Below are 9,283 nucleotides of genomic sequence, written 5' to 3'. Positions count from 1 at the left end.
ACTGATAGCACTCAACACACACAATGCCAGTGATATATCTGACACAAGACCTGTGTGGTGGACAGACAAAACATAACAGGCACTCCTCTGGCCATCATGTGGATAGGCCCACAGTTGAGACCTATTCAGACAGACTGCGTTCCACATTAAACTAGTATGTACACACAAACCCTGTAACACTGGTGCTATACAATGCATATAACAATACTACTCACCTTATACAAATATGTAGCTGGCCTGAGTCTGCAAGTCTTCTTGTAAGAGGTATTGCTACCTGCTGTCTATAAAACTGCCGCCCACACACAGGAAGGATGTCCCCCATACAGGAAAGGTAAAGGGACTACACCCACATGATGTAGGAATTTATAGCAGTGGGTTGCCATGACAGTGGTAATTGGAAGTACTACACAGCATGCTGCATGCAGGTAGCAAGTGGTGGACACTGACTGGTGCAGAGGCCATCACCTGATCATGTGCATCACCTACAAAATCCATGCTGCAATCTATTCAAAGCAGCTCAATCCATTTCAGTTTCTCTTTCCTCTTCCCTTCCAATTAAAATCTGTAAGACATCCCACCTGACACTCGGTCACCTATCTAGAGCTTCAGGCCCTCCTTGATCCTACCTGCCTGCACCTACACTCCCCTCCTCATCCCACCTCACATCCTTCTCAAGTCTATAAATCCCTGCAGTCCTGTGAGGTGCCATCTTTAATATCTGGAATATCCCCCTGGCTGCTGTGCATTCCTAGCCCTAGCGTCCTCAACTTTGTAAGTTACTTTTTGCTGCTTTTATAATTGTAGAACTGAATGTTAGCTGGAATTACACTGTAGCATAGCTTGTGTTCTGAGAAGCCTGTCAAATACAAAGATTGACCAGGTTGTTTAATACATCTTGTGGTGGCTTATTGTGCTTGAAATGGCTAATTGTATCTGCGCTTCCCATGTGGAGTTGATGTAATCTACCCTAGTTCCTTGAAAGAGTGCTGCAATATCCCTTGGCATTCATTTTTATTTTAGAGGGTTACTCACAATAGACCAGTGGTTAGTAGTTCACTTGGATATACTCTGTATGGAACTAGCCTGCAACATTATATTGTCCTTGTCAAGACTCTATAAACTGGGGTAACTGTTTACGGTAAGAGTTCATTATACTGCGAGTGTTTATTTACCCTATCCACTTTCTTTATAGCCTGTGAGAGTCTAAGCACACTACTCCAGTGCTAGTTACATATTCATACAGCCTGAGGGAAACTACATTTCTCGACATTACATGGAATGGAAGAGCTTTTAACAATCCATGCTCTCAGCACTTCCAGGATATCCTCATCTTAGCCTGTATAGTGTAACAGCAATGATAGGTAATTTTTGAGGCTTCTACATGGTCCTTGAAGGATTATGTAATGTATAAACAGTGTATAGGCAGAATAACTTGGAACCTCCACACATACCCTTTTAATTATTACCGTGGTGTTTCTTAACATTGGGGTGGATCTTATAGGGTCTAAGCAGTGTTATCAACCTAAAAGCTGTGCGTGGGCAGAAACAGCACCTAGTCTCCCTTCCTATACCACTACTACTAGTGTGGCACCTACAGAAATGGAGAGGAGCTTACAGCATAATTCCTTGCATGGGCAGTTATACATGTAGCCGTCTCGAGTTCTCTGTGATTTACCTAGGTCTTTATAAATGTGCATAATTGTTCTGCTGACTTCTTTGCTATGTGAACACGGCTTATTTTGTCCTGATGTGCTACTGCCTGTTCCTGTAGTGTTGTGAGCACATGAGATGTACTAGACAGTACAGTATACTTAAAGTGTTTGCCTCTATCGGGATTTTACTTAACTTAAAGCCTAAGTGTTCCTGAATTACCTTGCTTACATTATTACTACTTCCATGGTGGTGCAGGGGTAGCATTGTTGCCTCACAGCAAGAGGTTCTCCCGTTTGATTCTCAGCTTGGGTTGGGAGCGCCTTCTGTGTGGAGTCTGAATGTCCTCCCCACAGTCGAGTGGGCATTCGAAAGACATGCATTGAATAGGCATGCCTTCATTGAAGGTTGGGCACCTGGCTGGCAACTCAACACCATAAAAACCAACTGCCAATCATTAGCAGACCAGAGTTCTGCTGTGGTGACCCCTAACCGGGAAAAGCTGAAAGACAAACAGCAACATTATTTCTTACTCTGCAAAACATTAATGGAATTTTGTAGTGCATTCCTAACCAATTTGTGTTAATCTACTTAGGTTAAGCTACTAAAAACTGTGGTCTCACTCTCTCTAGACCATTATAATCAGTTGTCTTATTATTATGTGAACCACCCTGTTTTACTGAGTGAATAATGTAATAGTGTTTTTGTACTGACTTAACTGCCTGTATCTTTACCCTAATTACTCAAAAACCTGTTTCTCACCACTATATATTTTTTTCTCTCTCTAAAGTTCCCAGCTTTCCAACCTCCTATTCTGCATTAACATTAAAGACTCTTCCTGCCTGGTGAATAAGGACCCCTTACAAATAATACCAGCCATTCAACATTAAATTACAGAAACGTGCCATCCTGTGTCAGAACCTTGATAAGAACACTTATCAAGGGAAGCAAGAAAGTACGTGTTTTCCCACACCTAGCAGTAGCTGTACTTTTGTCAAATAATTTTTATTTGCATTAAAGGCCGCTGCCTAGCCAGGTTACCCAGCAGCCATACCCCTTCATAAACAAACCCTATTGTCCTTGTGTAACCACCTGTAACTGTTAATTGTGCCTTCCCCATGCCTATAATAGCTATCTCCAATCTCTAACTTAAGCTGTATTATTCTCCTATTCACTAACCCAGCTCTTTATCCCCCCTACCCACACTAGGTTGCTCCCTCTACTATACTTGTTTCTCACTCTTGACCTTTTCTCTCTCTTAGTACCATACCAAACATATCTCTGCAGCATTAAGACTGCTCTTATTTTTCCCAGACTACCTGCTGTATTCCTCAGTATTTTCACCCTGCTACCCCCTACTATCACTACCACAGACTCTCCTGCTCTACACTCACCCTTACCTACTTGTAAAGCAATCACAGTAGTCAGCTGCTCACAGATTGTTTCTTTCAGAACTCTCCTCCTTACTTTTCTGAACCAGCTCCATTCGCCCTGCAGGCTCACTCCATTCCCCTCCCCTGCCACCAAATTCCACCCACCCCCAGCACACCTACCTTTCTTCCTCACTTTCCCCACCCAGCCAGCCTAATTACCAAATAGAATCTTTTCCCCTTCACTCCACCTACTTACATCCCTCCTATTTTACATACACCACTCTATCTCCCCAACAATTAAAGCCCCCTCCTCCATGTTATACTTCCAAGATAACCTAATACCCTTTCTAAACTCTCATCTTCTGCACAGGCTTTCTCTCTCCTCCAATTCTATACCTATCATTCTCCCTTTGCACAATATGCTTTCCTTAATTTGCTGCTCCCTCCAGGCCCCCTGCTTCCTCCTTTTATTCCTAATTCCCTTATGCTATACCAGCTCATACTACTCCATTGCTTTTCCAATCTTACCTGCAAAAATAACTTCCACACAAACCTACTCTTACTCTCATTTCCATTCAGCTCCCCTTCACTCTTTCAGTCCAATCCACTTTACCTATTCCACCCTAAGATCTTCTCCATCATAGCTAATAAATTGACACATAAAATAATCCAACACCCACCAAAACTCTTACTTTGCAAACCCAAATGCTAAAGTTTATTTCCTTCAACAACCTAGTCTTAGCTGGAGATATTCACCTCAACCCGGGTCCCAGTCCCACCACTAACAACACCTACCCCTCATCACCTTCCTCTCTCCAAAACACCCTGAAAATCTTTACTGTCAACCCCAGAGTCTCAACAACAAAGTTCACTATTTTCAAGTTTGTCTAATACATAACCAACCAGACATCCTAGCCATTTCTGAAACCTGGCACAAACCCTATATCTCTGATTCTGAGATCCTACCCCCAGGATGCCATACTCTCAGAAATGACTGATTAAATAAAAAAGGTGTCGGCACTGCCATAGTCTACGCTAACCTACTCACCTTAATTCCCCTCCAAATTCCAATTCCTCATTTCAACAACACTGAACTTACAGCTGGACTACTCAAACTGAATAAGCATAAAAATATCTGCATTATTGCTCTATATATCTCTCCTGGTAACAATATCTCTACCCATGAAGATATTCTCCTATGGGCATCTACTAAAATTAACTATGAAACATACAACCTATAAATATCGACTGGAACAAAATTAACAGTCCCTCTCCCTCCCAATCCATTAACCTTTATAACTTTACTCAAACAATCCTCCATATAACCCGACCTAACAAAACAAACCCCCCTGGATCCACTATTGATTGGATCCTAGTCTCTGATCCAAATAAAATAACCAACTCTGGCACTATTCCTGACACCATTAGCGACCACCTCCCAGCTTTCATCCATCGCACAACCTACTCTTCACCTCACCAACACCAATACAGTCTCACTCGCAACCTCAGTAACTTCAACCCCACAACCTTCTCAAACATGTTCAAACAAATGGACTGGCAAATTCTAAAAACCCTTCCTCTTGACAGTGCTATAGACTACTTCAACTCTATCTTCCTAGACACCCTAAACTCTCTTGCCCCACTAAGAAACAAAAGGATAAAAACTAATACTGCTCCTTGGCTATCCAAACTTACCAAACAAACTATACAGCAAAGAGACAAACTATGGAAGCTTTTCCAAAACCATAAACTGCCCAATACCTTGCTCCAATACAAACAACTCCATAATCTAGCAAAACAGCTAATCACCAAGGACAAAAAATCCTGCTATATCAAGCTCTAATCTAATAACAACAAAAACCCCAAGCAATTCTGGAAATCAATAAACTCACTTCTTAATCCAGGTTCCAAGAATAACCCCTGTCCTGACCCTAGTAAATCCGATCTTGAACTAAGCTCTGAATTTAACTAATTCTTCATAGAAACTATATCTGACCTGACCAAGACTTTTCCCATCAATAACCCACCAGTCTCTCTCTCTTCCCCATCTAATTCACCTAATAACCATCCCCTTATGTTCCAGTTCAAATCTGTCTCCACTAACTTTATAAAAAGACTTCTGTCTAAACTTAAACCTTTCTCCAATGCTCCTGACAATATTCCCTCCACCTTCCTAAAATACGCTGCTGATGGTATGGATCTCCCAATCAGCATCATTATTAACAGATCTATAAGGGAATCATACATCCCCAAACTCTGGTGCTCACCTTACATTCTTCTTCTTCACAAAGGAGGCAAAAACACCAACATCTCAAACTTCCGCCCTATTGCTCTGCTCTCACCAATCTCTAAAATCTTAGAAAAGTGCATCCACCACCAACGTATGCCTTTTCTAACCCAAAACCATCTTCTTTCACCTACCAAACATTGTTTCTGCCCAGGCCATAGCACGACTACTGCTCTACTATCTTTCCTAGAAACTATAAATCAAGCCCGAGATTCAGGACATTTGGTCTCTACTGTTTTGCTCGATCTCTCTAAAGCTTTCAATACTGTTTCCCATAAACACATTCTCTTTCACCTCTCAACTCTTAATCTCTTACCAAACACTATATCGTGGTTCTCCAGCTATTTATCAGACAGATCACAGGCTGTCAAATGGAGGAACTCCACCTCTTCCTTATTACCCACCCCAACAGGTGTTCCTCAGGGATCCATCCTTGGGCTCATGTTGTTTAACATCTTCATTAATAACTTTCACACTGCTATTCCTGATGCCAAAATCATTCAATAAACAGATGATTAAACCTTAGTCTGCTCTGCCTCAAACATCTCTGAATTACTCACAAAAACCCTGACTGCTTTCTCAACCACTGAAAACTGGATGCACCAAAACCACCTCTCTCTCAATGCTAATAAATGTAAAATTCTACTATTCCCTCTCACAAAGGCTAACTCCTATGACAAAGATGCTTTCAAAGTCCTTAGTCATACCAACTCCCCTATAGAAGTGGTTGCCTCTGCTAAACTACTCAACATTACTATTGACAAATTCCACAAGTTTGACTTACATATTCAACAAAATATTAAGAAAACCCACCAAAAACTAGGTATGCTATGAAGGAATAATCGCTTTCTTTCAAACACTACTAGACAAACTTTGGCCACTACTTACCTTCGTCCCTCCTTATTATATGGAGCCCCTCTCCTAACCAACCTGTCCTCCTCTATCACCTCCAAACTAGAAAACTGTCATAATAATATCTCTAAATTTGCCACCAATTCCATAAATTCCACCCATCATTGTCTTACCCTACAATCACTGAACTGGCTAAAAGTCCCAAACTACATAAACTACCTCCAACTCAACACTGCAGACAGACATATTTCATCCTACAAATTGTCCAGCTCTAGCAAATATCCTTCTTCACACCCTAAACAGAACTCTCAGATCTGAATATCAAAACCTTATTGCTATCAACAAGCCTAAACGTCTTGCTGACCAACTTCTCCTCTCTTTCTCAATAGGTAAAAAATGGAACTGTCTACCTTCCACTCTAAGAACAATACCAAACTCAGAAAACTTTAAAACCTAGTTTTTCAAACATCTGTCCACTAAATGGAATTGCACCTGCCTTGACCCTACCTAATTCTATCTAAGAATATGACCCTAGGTGGTTTTCCTTCTTCTCCTAGGTTTCTAAGCTCTCTAAATCTCCTTTAGCTACTTTACTATGAGTGTATCTAAGCTCTCCAAAACTATTAGAGCTTCTTATCCTTTGACACTATTGTGCAAATATTGTAAATAGCATCATAGTTTAAATTAGCGCATGCTAAGTGTTTTTTTCTACTTTATTTTAATGGTGTGTATGCAAAGTGTTTACACACATACTTTAATAGAGTGTTTTCATAAATGAACCTGTATATCCTTTAAGATTAACCATAATGATTTTTGTCTGAATATGTGTGATACTGAAAGTACATATGTTGTCAGCTGTTCTATTCAATGTATCTTTTATACTTCTATATCTGTACTGTAATTGTATTGTGGAGCGTTACTCCCCGGGCCTCCACTGAAAACAGATCCTTTGGACCCAGTGGACTTCCGCAGTAATCAAACTGGAAATAAATAAATAAACGAGACTGAAATAGTCCACAACAGGTATGTGAAGTATATATGCATGTAATTGCATGTAGTACTTGGTCCATAATAATGGGATAGATTATGTGTAATGATTTATATGTGCCATCAGGTGTTGTTGTAATGATGTTCAGCTGAACAACTGCTATGGATAAAAGTTTCTGTCCCTGTGGGCAGTGTGCCATACCTGTCAACTGTGCAGATCAGCACTGACTGACAAGATGTAAGCCATCATAGTGTGTGTGTTGTGTAATGCAAGACATGTAGATTAGTGTGGCCAGTAGCTGGTGGTAGAAGTAATGCCATTATGATGGATACGTGGGTTTCAGAGCCCACCATTTGCAGGACAGTTATGTTAACGTGTAATGTAGCATGCAGAAATGCCATAGGTGTGTTATAGGCTTACCTGCAATCTGTCTCTACATATACCCCACTAATGTTAGGCTGTGTCCACATGTGGCAACTCTCTGTGTTGTAGCAAGGCAGAACAGTGCAGCTGTGCAGGAAGGAGAACTAGAGAGTGTAGACCTGATGTCTGAATGCACTCCATATATATATATATATATATATATATATATATATATATATATATATATATGTGTGTGTGTGTGTGTGTGTGTGTGTGTGTGTGTGTGTGTGTTTGTATAAATATATATATATATATATATATATATATATATATATATATATATATATATATATAGGGTCTATATTATATCATCGAACACTTAAAAAAGCGAACGCTGATTGATCGACCTAATTTAAGTGAAAGCTTACAATCTCGAACTGTCAGATCAACGATTTTTTTCCCAGGGAATAAAAATCACTGATCCAAAACACATACACACAACACAAGCACACCAAACAAACAGAAATCCACACACATACACCTAAAAATCTGACACCTAACCCTACACTAAACTATGCACACACCACTAACTACCCACTTACCTTAACCCAAACCCTAACCCTAAGATCCATCACTATCGCACACTCACCTCACTCGCTCCCTAGCCCTAACTCACTTAAATCCGCCCTAACCCTCATGTCCACTCAATCGCACACACCTAACCCGAGCCCTAACCCTAACTCACCTAAATCACCGTAACACTCACATTCACACAATCGCACACTTACCTGAATCCGACCGGTAACTTTCCACCATAACACTGAAAATACCTAAGCAACAGAAACGGACAACTGAATTCTTTCCATAGGAAAAAAATTGATTTTCTGCTGCTTTGATATTTTGCAGTTTCGCAAAAATAAGTTTGATCAATCAGCGTTCCCTTTTTTAAGCATTCGAGGATATAATATATATATATATATATATATATATATATATATATATATATATATATATATATATATATATATATATATATATATATATATATATATATATATATATACATAGCAGTAAGTGTGTGCAAAATGGACGGTTATGTCAGGTGTGAACCCCATGTTGGGAACACATTGTCCTTGTTTGTGAAGGTGGGATTGGGAATTTGTGGACGGATAGTGGAGGTGAGTTGGATTGGAAGATAGAAAAGACAGCCTACAAGGCAGTAAATGACACATGTGGTGGTTAAACACCCTGGATGGGGAGAGTCATCTGCGATGTGGAAGCCCCATGAGCCCCCATATGGAAACAATGGGACCACGGCCCCCACCCATGGCCACTCACAACATCAGCTTCACGGCCCTGAAGGTGCCTGGGCTGGAGGCTGAGCAGAAGGAGCATGCAGACCCTGTGAGTATGTACTTAGGACCTCAAGGTGCTGTAACACATCCCACAAGTCTCTGTTGAGCTCCCTATTCACCAGATCCTGGACTTGACCTCAGGTGACAGGATGATGTCTGTGTGTGCTACCAAGGGGGGTGAAAACCATCCCCTGAGGTGGTTCCACCTGAAAGTAGTGCAGGAACAGTAAATGAGGAGGCCTCAGGGTGGGTCCCACGTGTGATGTGGCCTGGTAACATGGCCAAATGAGGTGGGAGAGGTTGTTCTGCTGGCAACTGTTCCCTAAACATGCTATTGTGTCACTGTTATAGAACATATGTGGGTAGTAATAGTCCACACATTCCCGGATCATGTCCAGTAGCATGCATAGATATC

The sequence above is a fragment of the Protopterus annectens genome, chromosome 12.part0, assembly GCF_019279795.1.
Source record: "Protopterus annectens isolate FY-2018-M chromosome 12.part0, PAN1.0, whole genome shotgun sequence".
NCBI classification, from domain to species: Eukaryota; Metazoa; Chordata; order Ceratodontiformes; family Protopteridae; genus Protopterus; species Protopterus annectens.
This window is presented reverse-complemented; position numbering follows the sequence as displayed.